The following is a 17,939-nucleotide window of genomic DNA, read 5'->3' on the forward strand; positions in this document are numbered from 1 at the left end:
TCAATAGGGGTCAATGCTAAAGTTAAAGGCTCAGTATTTCCAGAAGACAAAGAGTGCAGGGAAAGGACCAGGCCACACCTCCAACATGGTTTACTGACTCTAACAATAAGTAAACCAGGCTTATCACATGATTTTTGAAGTTATGCCTATACTATGAGGTGCAAATGGAAAAAATGACTATTTTGTAGATACAAAGGGCAAAATCAGGCTGGCCTATACAAACTGAAGAAAGACGAGTTTTGGCTTAATGCTAGCATTTGCTAATTATTAACCTGTGTAACAATTGCTATGTTCTTCCTCAGTAGGAATGGCTCACATTTTCCAAGAAGCCTTCTTTCATTGACTGGGTAGGTGGCTGAGTGCGATGACTTCTTAGACCACTTTTACTACTGAGATTCTATATCTCAATTTCTCTCTTTGTTTTTTCTTTCCCATCCTCTCTCTCCCTTCCCTCCCTCCTTCTCTCTCTTTCTTCTTCCGTCTTTCCTCACTCCCTCTCAGCTTCCCCCAATTCCCAGTTTCTTTCTTTCTTCCATTTGTCTCTTTAAAAATTAAAGCAGAGGGTCCAGCCCGGTGGGTAGTGGTTAAGTTCACGTGCCCCACTTCAGTGGCCTGGGGCTGTGGCTTCGGATCCTGGGTGTGGACCTACATGCTGCTCATCAAGCCATGCTGTGGCAGCAATGCACATACAAAAAATAGAGGAAGATTGGCACAGATGTTACCTCAGTGACAGTCTTCCTCAAGCCAAAAAGAGGAAAATTTGCAACAGATGTCAGCTCAGGGTTAGTCTTCCTCCCAAAAAAAAAAAAAAAAATTAAACCTAGATGAAAATGCATTTTTTTCTCCTCTCTGAGTTCATCTGTTATTTTGGTATATTTTGATCAGATTGTTAAGAATCTTTCTTCAAATAGTATTTTGTTTAAACATGAAGCTTTTGTCATTTCTTTTATACTACCTGTACAGAGGGATATTTCCCCTTAAATAATTACTTTTAGAAATCCATTTTAAGTTTCCTATACATTTAATTGTAACTGTATACTTTAAACATTTAGTTATAAATAATTCTATTTAAGTTTTTTAAATGAATAAACATGAATATGAAGAGAATTCCCAAATCTTATCTTATTGATTTGACAATACCAGGTGGGTCTTCACTTGAAGACAAAAGAAAACTCAATGCTTTAGCAGCGCGGCTTTCACCTTGAATCGTAGTATTATCCAATGAACTTAATAATATAATGGACTTGATTACTATAACCTGACCACAAAAGATCCAATTTATTGTTCTTCCCTTGTGACACTTATATAGAGTCATTATATAAACAAATCATATAAGCACCTTAGGAAAAGAAGAATTTACAGGTTTTCTAAGAACTGTGTAAGCCATTTTAAACTGTATTCATTGTATGTAAATCTTTAAAGGAATTTTTTTCCAGGTAAATGAATATTCTACTCAATTAAGTTGCTTTATGTTAACTACATGGACCAGCAATTTCAAAGACTTAGAAATCGATAAAATATACTTAATAGTAATTAATTCTGAATGTTTTTGATGTCAAAACACCTAAAAAACCTTATAATTAACATTACAAAGTTCTATAAAAACACGCTCTATTTCTTTCCAGTTGTTTATATTCTTGAAAAGTGAATTTCTATCCTTTGACCGTGAACGAAGATATTTTTTCTTTTAGTCTTCGTCTCCAATACTGATGTGTCTTACAACATTCTTAGCTCCCCCAAGAACTTGATCCAAACCTAGACAACATCTCAAATTATGAATCTTGTTAATCTTTTTCCTTTGATATAAAGTGTGGCAAATATAAATGCTTACGTGGCCAGATAGGTGAGGGAATGTGTTTAAGGATAATACACGAGGGAGCAGTGGAGGCTGTGGTGAAACGGGAGCTTGCTTGTCCCATCTAAACAGGAAAGTCACTACTCAGTTCTACCTGACTGTCTTCACATAGACAAGGGGACCTTTGTTGTAAGATAATCAATTTTTCAAAAGAAGCCACAAATATGGAATTTTATATGAAAACTTCAAATAATAAATATCGCCCACTAGCATTTCTCTCTTTTTATCTTAGTTGTACAAGCTAAAGGATATACATTTAAGGCAAAATCCAACTGCCAGTCTGAGACATCTACTTTATACCCACATTCACATTTACTTGCTCAGGGTTCTAGTGTCTTGGGATTAGACCTTATGTCTTATGATGACATTTAGATAATGAGATGAACCAAGCACTTGTGGCTATAATAACATCAATCAATTATTACATATGCAGCCCAATAGAAATGACAGCATGTATATTCAATTAGTTATTGAACGTAGATGCTCTGTAGTTTGAATGCTAATTTGGAAATTATTGGAACTAAAGTGGTCACACTCTATTTTTAGATATTTGTCAATCTCCAAGAATGAGTGCAAATCAGTTCCCCATTTTGATTGACTGTGTTAACATTTTTCTGGATTTAAACGATGAAGGGTACTAAGGCCACAGCAAAGTTCAAAAATCTTAACAATAATGTTTAATTTTAATGTTACCCCTTGTGCCTTCAAATTCTTTGAATCATTAACAATTATATCATGATAGCATAAGATTAAAATAAATTTTAAATAAGAATTTTGGGTTTCTATTGGACTACCAGGTGCTTGAATAAATCCCTTGCTAAAATTAATTTAAATGCTGGATAAAATTTAAAATGTATTATAATTTAAAAATATTCATTTTTTTCTTTTAATGAACCTATATGTTGTCAAAATTTGAAAAATATCCAGGACAGGGAACTTAGAATCTTAGGAGAGCGTGTAATCAGGCTTCACAGTGAAACCATTAGTGGCACGGTGGAACCTGATTGTTCACTTTCTTGGCTTATGGTGCTTAGTGGACACGGAGTGATTTAGGGTCCTCAGAACACTTCTCTTGTCTTTTTCAGAATGACGCAGTAAGAAATATTTCTAAATGTGCATTTGCAATGAAGTTTATAGTTTACACAGACCCAGGCTTAGTGAATTCATTATAAGGTGTGTAAAATTAATAAGTGGGGTAAGTTGTCTCGCATCCATATTCCACGACTTGGCTCATGTTTCCTATTTGTCCATAGATTTCACTTGCAGTATAGAGTTTTTATTGAAAGGAGCAATCACTTTAGATATGACTCTGAATATCCTAAGAAAGTAGGAAATGAGAAGCTACAGATTTGAAAAATAGATAAAAGACATTATTTAGTTTTCAGAAAACTCCTTCCTTCCATAAAGTCAACAACCTATACACATTTCTTTTATAAATAACTTTCTCCCTTGGAGTTGAGCATTTATCTAAGGATGGAGGATTACTGGACAGTGAGGAAGAGGACAGAAAATCTTAAAGCATTAGGAGTAACAGGAAACTCAGTCAACAGATATTTACTGAGCATTTATTTTCCATGAATCACAATGTGGTATGCTATCGGATATAGAAAAGAAACTAAAGACTTGTTCGTAAAAGATTGACCATACAATTGAGTGAGAAAAAACTTCAAGAAGGTTGAATAATAATACAAGAAATACAGAAATAAGTAATATGAGTTAAGACAAGAGAAAGAAATGTTGAAATGACTAAAGAAATAGAATTAAGCTAAACAGATGTTTTAGGCTTGAGTCCTCCCCAAATTCATATGTTGAAATCCTAACCCTTAGTACTTTAGAATGTGACTATACTTGGAGCTAAGGCCGTTAAAGAGGTAGTTAAGGTAAAATGAGGTCATCTGGAGGAGGCTTAATCCAATATGACTGGAGTCCTAATAAGAAGAGTAGTTTAGGACACAGATACACACAGAGGGAAGACCACGCGGAGACACAGGGAGAAGATGGCTATCTAAAAGCCAAGGAGAGAAGCCTCAGGAGAAGCCAACACTGTCAACATCTTGATCTTGAACTCTAGCCTCCAGAATTTTGAGGAAATACATTTCTGTTGTTTAAGCCACCAAGTCTTTGATAATTTGTTACGGCAGCTTGAGCAGACCAATACAGCAGACAACTGGATACAGAGGGCAGAGAGGCCTCACCTGAGAGATCTGCTGACTCTTAAGAGATATTTACCTAGAAAGAGGACTTCAGGGAGGAGATGAAGTGGCAGAATATAAAGAATAGGGACATTGTGTTTACAGCAATGTAAGAGAGCTTCTAATGTGGAAACAAGGAAGCTAAATTGCATTAAAATTTATACTATAGAGGAATTGAATAATATGACGATTCAATTCATATTTATTGAATTGAATGGTTTGTTCTTTTATTTCCATTTTCCTTTTTGCTAATGAACATATTTAAAGCATTGATTTTTTTAGTATCCAGCTTTAGCTGAATTTTCTACATTTTGAAATATGCATACCTAATTCCTTTTGTTTCTTTTAGCATTCAAATCCTCAAAGGCTCTTTAAATTAAAGTAAGTCATGAGGTGAGGTATGACTGAATGAAAGTTACCGATGATGGTGTTACAGAAATGAAATGGGCTTTGCTTAGAATCATTTTGGCAACATAGAATAGGATTGTTATCTTGAACTTGTCTTTCCAAATTAAATATCCTAAGATCAGATTAAAAATTACTAAAAAGAAACCTAAGTCATCGAGGAATAAAATGGATAAATGGTTAAATAGTCTTGTTATCTTACAATTATTTAAGTTATAATTTGGCATTTATTGTGACATTGGTTTTCTACAATGCCAGATTACTAGAAATTTCCAGATTACTGGAAAAAATTTAAGTTCATTTTGATTTATTAATATTTGAAGGTACTTTATTAATTAACGCTCTGTCGTTGAGTAAAACCATTGTACCTCTTAGTGAAATACAATGTTCTATATTCTTTGACTATTTACTTAGCATTGAAGTGGCCCAATTGATAACAAAACCAGAGAACTATGCATTAGAATGCCGTCTAAGATACCTGACTTTCTTCCCAGTAGAGGAATCTTTGTAAGCTTTGTACACAGCTGTCTAACTGATGGGTGATTAATTATCCAATGTCCAATAGGAAATCTGTAAGGATGGAGTTTTTTCACTATATCACAATTTAGCCCTTTGAACATTTTCTAAATCCTGAAATTTATAGCATCAACATAAGGTAAGCTGCTCATGAGATATACCATGGTTTATTTGTTCCTGTATCTCCAAAGTCTATTCCTGGCCCATAATGGGAGCTCAATAAAAATGTGTGTGATTAGGTTGAATTGAATAGCCCCAGATTATCTATTGTTCACAGTTCAGTAAAGATTTTTACCTTGGAGCAAAGCTGAGCGTTTCTCTTTTATCTGTAAGAGTTCCAACTATGTGTTCAAGGCCTGGGGTTTCTACTCCATTCTTAAATGTCTTTGGGATTCTAGCCTATTCTTAATTCATGCCAAGTCAGAACATTTACTGATCAAGTTTTAATGACAATCTTAAAGGTGTTGAAAATAAGTCCTGAGATAGTGCTTTGTTTGGCTCCTTTCAGACAGCGTTTGGGTGCCCTCTTGTCTTCCAGGCTCTGGTGGTTTGCGTTCCCTCCCTCTCTTGGAGCTAGAGGCTACATTTTAAAGGACCTTTGTGGTTAATGGCAGGAAGCTTACAAATAGATATCAATACATAGTCTAGGAGAGTCATTAAGGGAAATATTTCCACTTAATTTTAATCATCAGCATAACTATTCTTGTGCCCATGACATAATGACTTCTCCTTGAAAAAGGTAAACACTTTTACAAAGCATGTTGAATTCTGAGAGACTCCTGGCCCAAATCCTTGCATATTTTCTAGAGAAGGAAAACAACAGGTTAGTAGGAAGACTATTTCAAATGAGGCCTTTGAAGAAAATCCCTAATGGATTAAAATTCTATATCTGGGCCAAGTGAATGAAGTACTAATAAAGTGATATACAGATTGAAACACTCACAGATTAATATTTAGGAGGTGAATTTAGTTCAAAAAGAGGAAAAAAACAGCAATGTACTATTTTCAATAGGTAAAAAAAGCAATTGAGCTTAAGCGTATACTTGTTCCAATGCTAGAGATGTTATTCAAACAGTTTTGGAAATTATGCTATACAGAAAAATGTGTACTAGATGGCAGTCTAAGTACCCTTTTCATTTATGTCTCAGTCTGGTTTTTGGATTCCTATCCATAAGTGGAGGAGAAAAGAAAGTATTATTCATTATTTCAGCAAATAAATGCTTGTATTGTTACATAATAGCATAATGTTTAAATAATTAAACATATGAGTTGGGATTCAAATTTAAAACGTCATAATGCATCTTTTACTGGTACGTCATCCAGAATTGTAATTGCATCTAGATGCAAAAATGCCCTTTGAGACACCTTGACGCAGGTTAAAATTGTGTTTGTTAGATCCTTAGCGCCCTTTCTTTCATGCAATTCCTCATTGCTTAGCCTCAGTGTCTGATTTTAAATAAATCAACGATAAACTGAAATTAGAAGCAAAACTCATAGATATTTTAGAATTTTTCAGGAACTTCAGGATTCTGAGGGTGCAGGTGCAATCAACTTGCTGCCACATCTTAGATTATTAGTGAGTGTTTTAATTATGTATGTGGATTTATGCTGTCCTTACAGCTGAAAAACTTTGTTTATTCTTAAAATCTTATGTTCATTCTCAGTCTCTCTTTCCAGACTGGTGCAGAATGTTTAACTCTTACTTGCTTTATATATTTACCTTCTTTTCAGGTGTTTTGTCTTTTCCTGAAAATTATACAGGACCAAAATATATTTAAATAAAAAGTTAAAGTCGTACCTGTGGAATTTTATTTTGCTTTTACTGTATTTGATCATGGTCTTGTCTTTTTGGTTTTTTGTTATTTTTATAGAAGGTGTTTGTGAGTGTTGGAATCATTTTCTGGTATGTAATCCAAGCTGGCTGTTTGAACCCAATTTACATATTTGTTTTGAAGATGTCTAGAAAGCCATAGACAACCCCTCTATTTCCATTTGTGTAAAAGCCCCAAAGCTCCAAGTTACTGGGTAGTTGGCAAAACTGGAAACTAAGTGGCCCGGGCTATTGAAGAAGCTGAAGAATTTAGGGGGAATGATAGACCTTTAAGCCTGTAGCTGAGAAGGTATTAAAAATAATAGCTAACACCACTTTTGAACTTACTAAATGCCACGTACTACACTAAACTCATTAAATGGATAATTTCATTTAACATCCAATCCCTTGAGGTAGGCACTGCTATTGATCCCACTTTATAAATCAATAAACTGAGGTTCAGCTTGGTTAAGCAACTGCCAAATGTCATGGAAGTAGTAAGTTCTAGACCCAAAGCTTGAATCCAGGCAGTCCAGTTTCAGACTCTGAACCACTCCAGAGATTTTAAGCACAAAATTATACTGTCATAGTTGAAATTACAGGATTCAAAGAGCTATGAGGTTCTAGGTAGAGATGATACTTGAAATGAGTTTAAGTAGCATCCTTGTGGTTCCTGATAGTCCTTTTCAAATAGGGCCTGAATATTTATGTAGATTGAGGATATAATGTCTAATCCCATGGACTGGTACTAGTAAGATTTATGCAAGTTGACTGACCAGCCAGTTGACACTTTTTAGCAGGAAACACAATTGCTTCTCAGGAATCCAGGAAGTGGTCCATGCACATATATATAGCTACCATAAATACTGATGCTAGTTCTACAGCAAATGATTAATTAGAAGACTCACATACTATCCATAAGGCAGGTTTTCGTATATTCTGCACACAATTTAAAGAGAGAAATAGTTCCATGGGCCTTGTTCCACAGCAGCAGTATCACCATCCCGCCCCACGCTTCCTATTTCACAAAAGCAACTATTTGCAACTCTCATTCTTTTAGTATTCCCTCTGTATCTCTACTACTTCTTGATTTTCCTTTTTTTGCATTAGCAATTTACTTCCCAGTATGGAAGAGGAAGATTAACTCTTTTTCATGCAGAACCCCACCACCCTCCCCTCCCTTTCTATCTCCCCATCTTGCCATTATCATTATATTATAATTTTGGTACCATCTATATTTAATATTTACATTATTATAACTTTCATGATTATGTAGCTGCCTTCCCAACTGAGCCATATGGTAGGACATGATTACGTTTCATTCGCGTAGTTTTGTTTTTCTTCCTTAGAGATAATAATTGCCCTTATTAAATGCTTGGTTAGTTTTCCAAACACTTCTCACTTACGTATTCCCAATTTGTTCCCTAATTTTGTAATTTCCTCTCATTTCATTTAGTCACATTAGTTATTCTATCAGTTTCATATTTTTGAAGAAATTCTTTCCAAAAGTTTCTTGTTCCAACCTAGACTGGTTCATTCCTAGGTCTGATGGTTTTTATATTAATATCTCCATATACCATCACACTAAGAATTCTATTCTTTGCTCCCTTAATTTGAATCTCCGGTTTCCTCGATCCCATGATATCCATAGTTCTGTTTTCCTTCTTGATATTGCTGGATCAGATACCCAGGAACATCCTAAGCACATGGAGGTACATTTGTTGACAGCTTAAGTGTATGAAAATATCTTTTTTGTTTGTTTGTTTGTTCTATGCTCACACTTAGTTGTTTGAATAGGATTCAAAGGAGGAAAACATTTTTCCCTTACAGTTTTTAAGATTTTTCTCTGTTGTTTTCTGGCTTCCAGCATTGTTGTTGAGAAATCCAATATCTTCATGTGAAGCCTCCTCCCCTCTCAGAAATTTCATGGGCCCTTCCCTTTATCTTGCTTTCTGAAACTTCACAATGACGTAGATTACTGAGAAGGGCCACTGTACTGCAAAATTCCAGGGCGCCATTACAGAAGATGCATGTTAAAGGATGTTCCTTCTCTTTGTTGTCTACAATTTTACCCCTAAAGTTGTGCATTTTACAACCTGTATGGCCATATGAGACAATCCTATTTGGTGGTGCTATATTCATCATTGCACTGGATACCAGGTGAGTGTTTCCATATGGAATCTTATGACTCTGAGCTCTGGAACATTTTCTTGAATTGTTTTGCTGTTTCTTTTCCTTTCTCCCTCTCCATTTTTCTGTTGTTTCTTTTGAAACAGGATGTTAGGAAACCTGGTTTGGTCTTCTGGTTTATTTTATTTTCTTTCCTATTTTTTTTTTTTTTTTCGGTGAGGAAGATTGGCCTTGAGCTAACGTCTTTTGCCAATCTTCCTCTTTTTGCTTGAGGAAGATTGTCACTGAGCTAACATCTGTGCCAATCTTCCTCTATTTTATGTGGGATGCTGCCACAGCATGGCTTGATGAGTGGTGCTAGGTCCACACCCAGGACCCTAACTTGCAAACCCCAGGCCACTGAAGCAGAGCACGAGAACTTAACCACTATGCCACCAGGCCAGCCCCCTTTCTTATTTTTTGTGTCATTGTTCTACTTTCAAGGAGATTTCCTCGCCTCTATCTTCTATTTATCCTATTGACTTTTTTCATTTCTAATATATGTTTATTTTCCAAAGATTTGTCTCTTTGTTATCTGTTCCCTTTTTCTCAGTATATTCTTATTCCTTTTATTTCTCTGAAAATATCTAAATTTGTGTGTGTGTGCAATTTTCTTCTCTCTTTGTAATCTCTTTTCTGTTATTTATTTGTGTTTGTCTTGGCTTTTGTCTTTAATGATAGACCTGTGCCTCAGATTCTGTTCGTTTTTGACTGTAGACTGATATTTAAGAGGGATACTAAAAAACTGATTGGGTGCTGTATTCATGTGGCAAAGACTAAGGGCTTCCTGTAGGGTCATCCAGCAGGGCTGCTTACTGGGGAAATCCTTGATGTTATTACCTTCAGGACTTTTCTCTTGGGCTGGTCAGTCTCCCAGGAAAACCCTTTCAAGTGGCTTGTAGGACATAAATTATGGCTTTCAGTTCTGGGATCCTGGTAAGATAATATATTTAGTGTCTAAATTTGCCCTCAATTTCCTTGTTTTTAGTATAGCACTCTAGTGTTCAACTTAGATCAAAGATATTCTAATTTGCCCTCTTCTATTAACAAACCACCAATCATCTGCCTAGGTGGTGTGTGTGTGTGTGTGTATGTGCATGTGCATGTGTATAAGGTAGCAGATCCTTAGCTATGCAGAGGAAGGGAGGTGATCTGGGGGTCTAAAGGGACTTTCAACTGATCTTCCTGATTTTATTCTACTACCTTTATTCCAATTTTCATAAGTACCTGATACAGCCAACCCCTGAGTCTTTGGTTCTTTAGTATGTATTGGGTCATCTGAGAGATTTGCAGTTTTCATTGTTGCATTAGGATTCAGCTTTCTTGGATCTATTTAATCAATTACTACTTTTCCATCTGGTTTCAGCTTCCAGCATGTTTCTCTCTTTGTTGGTTGAATTTATTCCTTTTTTAAAAATAGCTTTTTAAAAATGATATTTCAAGAAGGATTGGAGGCTACTGCTTTAGGTAAACTTGTCTCTTTAACCAGGTGTTGCAGTTCTTTTTTAATTTACTGTGTTTGAATAACAAAGATAGATCATAACAGTGTGTCTTATTGTTGCTTTTATTAATTAGGGATATATTTTGTATTGCATGTCAAAACAACATTAAACTATTGTAAGCATTTATTTTCATAAGTTATTGTGGTATACTCATCATATATAGCATTTCCTTTTTATATAGTTTCCAAATCTCTCTTGAAATTTTCCATTTCTTCATGCTTGTTGTACATGTTTTCCACTAGGCTCTTTGGACTTTTATCATTTTTAATTTAAATTCCACCTGGGCCATCTCTGTGTCTGCTTTCATTCACTGTTTCCTCTCTTGATCGTGGATCACATTTTCTTGCCTTTTGTTTTGTTGTTGCTCTTTGCTTAATTTTCTTGAGGATGGAAAAGACGTAAATATCTTCTCTCCTGTAAAGAGCTTGGGACTTTTTGGAATTTATTTCAATTAGGATTCTTTGTGTCGTTAGCTCATCATTGAATTTTTATAATGATGATTTTGTGGCAATTGTCTCTTGAAATTTTTTGCATTCAAATGGGGGCATGAATCTTGTAAATTATTTTGAAAAAGTGATTTTGAATTCAACATGTGCTACCTGCAAGTGTGCAAACATATTTTCACTTGAAGGGTGGTGATGCCTGTAGCCTTTGTAACTTTTGAGGTAGGATGGCACAAAATAGACAAACAGATCAGTGAGAGATTAACTTTTGTCCCTCAGTAACAACATGAGTGCCCACAGTGATTTTGAAGAATGACGTTGTACTGGAAGTACAGATTGCAGAACAGCTTGACAGAGAGGATTTGCCACTAGAGATGTAAGCTGTTTGTGCTTCTGTTCATAAGTGTTCATGCTCATAAAGGTTTGCTTCAGGTTTCCAATATTACAAACAGCAGTTGGAGCTCTTGTTTGCATGCCTTTCTTAAGTGTCAAAGAACTGATGTTGATTTGAATCATATAGGGAAATATTTTAAAAGATGAAAAAACCTCTATGCATAAATATTTATTTTGTAAAAATAACACTTTTAATATTGAAAAATCTGAGTCAGAAAAAAATTACAGCATTTCTGAATCAAGTGTATAACATTCTTTTATCACAGCCCAAATAATGGCCTTCTAAGCTCTTTTCAAATGCATCAGCGATATATGTGAAATTGGAATTAAAATAAGAGAACTTAACATAATTACATACTTCAGCTAGTTCACTGAGCAGAAATTGTTGGCACCATCTTGCTTGATTTTTCAAACTAAAGCTGCCATGTTTTGTATTATGAGCAGTTCAGCAGCTTTGGGCATCTGTCCCTCCCCTCCAATTTAATTAGACTGTCTGTTGCAGACAAATCAGACTGTGTTTTTTTTTTCTTCTTCACCCAACTGCTATAAATGCCAAGTCAAAATATGAATAAGAGGAAAACAAGATGTTCTGCAAACACATGCCACTGTATTGAGCAAAAACATGATAGGTGGACCTGCTCACACTCTCCAGGAGAGATGGGAGAAGTGAGGCCTGCAGAACAAGGTTATAAAAGGGTCAGATTGATGCTATGGTCTTTGTCGGCTCCAATAGAGCAGGGACTTGATTCTTCCCCCAGTGTAATCTTGCTTTGACACTGCAGCCAACACAGATTTATGATTACACATTTTCCTATCATGAAGGGAGTGAGAATCGCAGTATAAGAAATACAAGAGACAAATAAGCTGGAGATTCTTTTAGAAATTTATAGTCTTATACGCTTTGCATGCCTGTGAATGGTTTGAACCATTATGCCCTAATAGGTCACTATAACATCACATTTTAATCATTTTAATAATCTGTAGTAAGGTTGAAAAATAGTTGCTTTTACATAAGGAAAATATCTACAAGCAGCCATTAGTTATATTCTGTGGAGGATAATAGCTGAATATGGGATGCCTTTTTCTAGATTACTGTCTAAGTCAAACAGCAATCCATAGAAAAAACTGAGTCCTAAAGTTAAGTGTCACAGCAGGAGTAATGCAAAGTTAAAGCCTTAAAGTGGAGAAACTCTCAACAGGTAAGTAAAAAGCAGTGGGTGTCAGGTAGATAAGTGATAGGGAGCAGGAGCATAGACACAACTGTGAACCTAGTATAAATGAGGTCAGGCAAGTCGAGTCCAACGCTGCAGGAGGGTGTGGAAAGCAAGAGGGTCTTGATTGCTAGAGAACGGTGACATCAGAGTTGTGAATACAGTTCTTCAGTAAATAAATCTGAAAAAAGATTTACATTTCCATTGGACTTTATTAAGAAACCCTGAACAACTGGGTCCTCCTTTTTGAGAACTCAATGCTGTACTTGACTAGCAAATTATTTCACTGCTTTCTTGAAATTATTGTTTTTCCTAATAATTGTAATGTACTTCATGAAAACTATCCAAGCCTTTATTGTTCAGTTTCCATTGGCATGTTGGTAAAGAAGCTGATTGAAATTGAGGTTTCATTTTGCACTCATGCGAGAAAATGTAAATAATTTGTTCATCTTGAAACTTACTATCTTTTAATTTGTCTTCGTTGTATGTTTAATGCACTTGGCAGATGAGCTCTTTGGACCCGAAATATGCCTCCTGCCTGTTTGTTTTTGGTAAACTTCTTCTTGTCACCAAACAATATGGTACTTCCTCTTATGAGCTTTCCTGATTCCCAAAGAATCAATTACTCCATAGCAATTTTTGCATATAATTCTATTATAGGCACTATTATTTCCAAAAGACCATTCACATTAAGAGTTGTGATGCCAGTACAGTTCTGAGTTCATGTGAAGGAGATAGATATCTGAATGGCTCTGGCATCCTGAGGACTGAAAATTGCACACCCCAAGCTCAACTTACAGGAATAGATCTTTTCATTTGTATAGGCTGTATTTCTGTGCAGAGACCATGTCTTCTACACCAGCTTCTCATCTTATCCCTCCTCCAATCACCATAACAGACTCTTAGGGTGAGTGTCAAGAGAGGCGGAAAGGAAGAGCTTTTGACATTTCTTTCTGAGAATTCTATCTTATTTTCTGATTTGAATTCTGTGAGATCTTGGCTCTTCTTATTACAGACAACACCTGGACATACAGCACTATAAATGTTCCCAGGGGAGCAGATACTTCCAATATCTTGGAAGCAAGTATTAAATTAAATCCATTTGTGTCCAGCCTACACACATCAAAATATGAATGTGTACTCGATACAATCCTTCATAGCCAATTGAGGAAAGTTAAAAATTTACAACTCAAATAAATAATTATACATATTTGATTTGCATCATATAGAAAGCTATGAAAATTCTCTGGCTTAAAAGAGAATGCAGAGTCCCACCAAGGAAATGAAGATGTTTGAGAAGAGGTTGTCTATGGTAAAGGCTTTTTCTCACCTGAAAGACGTGAGAGAATAAAGTAAGTTAGTCTTAGTATCCTACCTTTTAAATCTGCCTTTCAGTTTCCCTTAGTGTGGGTATCGAAGTAATATATGTATGGGACTATGGTAGTTTTTAAATAAATCTTTGTGGAATGAAGGAATTGGTAAAGCTAGACCAGGAGGACAATTGGGAAGCTTTAGACATGTTATTCTTTCTTTATATCAAGGATGTAACAGTTTCTATTATTTTCAATTTGCAGGTAGAGGGCTTTGTAAATTACAAAGCTGTTGACCTGAGACCAATTAAAAGCAAAGTTATGGAGATTCTTTCTATCATTAAAACTGTGATAATAAATGTCAATCTCTTTAACAGACAAAAACTGAATTTAAAAAACTGAATATTAATAGCTCCATTACTTGAGATAAAGGGTTTAGTTCTGCCAGGTCCATGGGTTTGCTCATTAAAATCATGTGCTGAAATATTTGAGATAATTATATTATCAGAATTCTGGCACTGCTTCCTGAACAAGAAAAACAAAGCACATATGCTAGGCAATGTGCTGAAAATCCTAAGTTTTGTGGCTAAGTTTTGCATGTTAAGTATATACCACATATTTTTCATACACCACACAGGCCACAAAATTAATCTGTAGAACGATAAATGAGTGGTGGTTTTAGCATTCTTCAGAGAATTCAGATTTGTCTCAAAATGCAAATTCTTAAGAAGGCATCTCCATTATATAGAAAGTTTCCTATCAAATTTTATACAATGGTGAATTGATCTCTCCTTGAGTAATTGGTTTTGTTGTGCTTCTGTGATGTCATACAAACTCTTGAAAACAGATATTACTTAGGAAAAATATTATTTTACTTTAGGGAAGCATAAACAACTTTTTGAAGATGCTAAAAGTTTAATTCTGCCTTTCGGAAAGCCCTAAGAAGAAAAGAGGAGAATGTTGGATAATGAAACTTACTTGTTATACTTGCTTTTAAGGATCTCTTTCATGTGTTCATTTTAATGACAAGAAACTTATTTTAACAATGACATTTGAGCATTGCATTTCTAATAATACCTCAGTATGTTTTTCTTCAATCTTTTTATGAATTTTAAATGATTGTGTTCTCTTTTTGATGACAGAATTCCGAAATTTGACTTCCCATCTCTCTTGATATCAGATTCTTCTGTATGAGTTGCTTTGACGCAAAACTTCTCCCACTAAACACCTATCATTTTTCTAAACTCCGTTACATTTTCCATTAGTTTTTTTCCTGGATAGTCCAGTATGATTCTCCAGATTCACATTTATTTCCTTGTACACTTCTGAAATGGAACTGTGTGGGTGTTTCAATTCTGAATCCAACTTTCTATAATGGACCACCCAACTTAAATATATTTTCACTGGTGACTAACGACGTGGACCTTTGTCTCCCACTCCTCCTCCCTCCTTCCCAACACATGGTTCACCAGATTTGCTCATTATGTCCTGCATTGTTAGATCTAAAATGTAGTTAAACACGGAAACAAAACATGGTCTATGTATTCAGAAGAGAAAATGAAATGATCTGAGGATGTAGTCTTATACCTGTTACTAAAAGTCATGGTATAAAAGTAGATCATATACTTTCTGAATTTGTTCTCAAATGTATGACACCTTTTATAATTTTTTTGGAACACTGCTTTTTTTGTTCAAGATTTACTTACCTTCTTTTAGTTTCAGGAACAGCCTTGACAACTTCCCACAAAAGTGGGCATGAGGTCTAGCATGTTCTTATCCAAGCAACCCGAGTTCTCAAAACACGCTTCAAGTGGACCCAGTCAGAACATATTGTGGAGACTGACAAGTTACATGGTGAGGAATGTTCTGAAACAAAAGCACTAAGGATCACTTTAATCTTGAATTTCCAGGAGACAACTTTGCTACCACAGGGACATAATCAAACATAGCGTGAAGCCAACAAAGAAAGCAGACTTGAGAGATGGAGAGAAAATTTCAAGGACTTGCTGAATCTCTGGATTCAGCTTTACTTGAAAATTATTCTTGAACTTTTCAGTTATATAAGCCAAAGAATTCTTTTTTGTTGTTATCTAAATAGATTTCTGTCACTTGTAACTAATATTTTAATAACCAAGATTACTCCAATTGATGATGATGATGATAAAAGCCACAAAATAATAGAGATTTGCTTAAGGAATTGTTCTTCTTCCCTTGTCATGAAAAGAATATTTACAGAATTTTTATCGTTTTTGTCATATTTGAATCATTTTTTCCTAAGCTGAATTTGCAGAGCCATTGCCAGTGAGTTCCCATAACCAATTAAACATTGTAGTGTGTAAAATATTGCATATCATGGTCAATTCTCCCACAGCAGGGGTATCTTTAGCACATGAATGTATAGTTATTCATTCTGAAAGTTCAAGGAAAGAGTGTCAAAAGTATGCTACATTTTTTCAGACGTCTCAACTCAGACTGTAATCCTATTTTTATGAAGAAAAAACCCGCAGAGACTTAATTGTAGATAATTTTTGAGAAACTTTGTGTAAAGTCCTCAGATTCTGTCTGTGTTTTATCACCTGTAAAATAGGGGATAATATCTAAATGACAGAGGGTTAATACAGATTAAATGAAACAACATATATGGAAGCAATTGTGCACTTGACACATAGTAGGCACCCAACTGAATTTTACTTCTTGTGGATCATTGAGATCAGAACCAATCTGAAGCAGAGGTATAGCACAAAAGAATAACATTTGCTTTTTAATACATAGTTAATGTCCAGGTCACAGTTTGTAATAAAAAGATGGATTTATTTTCAGCCTATATGATCTGTATTCTCAACTACAAACAGAGTACTTCTACATTGAAAGGTGAACAACGCAGCATTCTTAACAACAGCCGAAATATTGCCCCTATAGGATCACATTCAGGCTTTAAAATGATTGATCCATTAGGTCTTTGCACATAGCTGAAAAGAAGCAAAACAGGAGAACAAACGTCTTGTTACATCACAAAGTAAGCCATGTTAATTGCATACAGAATTTACAAACTTTAAAGACACTTAGAGACCAGCTAGTAAACTTCTTCCTCACTTCCCACTGTCTACTACTATAATGACTCTATTAAAACATAAAATAATGTATCCAGTGCTCTGATTTCTGAAGGAATGGAAGAGCTTCCAAAGTAAATTAGGCTATAAAATATTTTTAACACTTTGGACCATTAAGACCTGAAGAAAAAGCTCAGCAGAGCCTGTAAACAATATCCCAGGGTTTATACAAAGTCAACAATGAATAATTCATCATCAGAAGTAAAACCTATTCCACTTTCTTTTGTTACCTCTAAGAAAATACGTACAAGATGAGGTAGTGTTTAATGGAACCAAGGCAAATCATTCAGGTTATAGGCTCACCTGGTGTGAGCTTGTATGTTCCTTGAAGTCAAATATGTAAATATAAATCTCATCTCAGGATTACTTCTCATAGGAGGTAGGCACATATAGATCTTTACCAGAATAGATTTGGTCTTCTGGAGAATATTAACAGTGCCCCTTTCGTGATCCCTTACCTACAAAAGTGTGCCTGAACATTTAGAAATGCAAAATTGCCTTGTTGATTCCTACAGACAGAGCAATGATTTAGCACGTTTACCAACATGGATGTGTCACATGTACTGTAAATTACTGTGTCATATCCATCTGACCTTGCAGGATATAAAATAATACTAATGTCCAAAAGAACACTTACATAAGTACTTTATCATCTGCAAAGAGCTTTCACATGTGTTACCTCACTTATCTATAAATATATCACAACTGGTCAAAAATCTCCACATAGTTCTCCAGAATCATTTTTTTAATATAATGTAGTTAATTATTGATGTCTCACTCTTGTATCAGTTCCATTCAAACAATATTGATATGAGCTTATTCAAAGGACTATGTATTGGAAGAACGTGAAGACGATAATGGTATCTGGATTATATAATAATGATCATGATGCTCACAGAGATGGTCATGCTGATTGTAGCATTTATTGAACAACTTCCATGTGCTATGTTCTCATATATACTAGGACCTCTCATATATACTAGGACCTATTTCTGGATTATCTAGTTTGTTTCACTGCTTTAT

The 17,939-nt window shown here is 35.1% G+C and overlaps 1 long non-coding RNA gene across 1 annotated transcript in view; it reads left to right on the forward strand.

Moving 5' to 3' along the window:
- The first annotated feature begins 304 nt into the window (after positions 1–304).
- LOC139082662 (uncharacterized) overlaps positions 305–17,939 on the forward strand; it is a 39,009-nt gene continuing 21,374 nt past the window's right edge. The window contains exon 1 of the long non-coding RNA XR_011538870.1: positions 305–347. This is a non-coding gene — a long non-coding RNA (uncharacterized lncRNA). The remainder of the gene's footprint in view (positions 348–17,939) is intronic.

The sequence above is a fragment of the Equus przewalskii genome, chromosome 3 (assembly GCF_037783145.1).
Source record: "Equus przewalskii isolate Varuska chromosome 3, EquPr2, whole genome shotgun sequence".
NCBI lineage: Eukaryota > Metazoa > Chordata > Mammalia > Perissodactyla > Equidae > Equus > Equus przewalskii.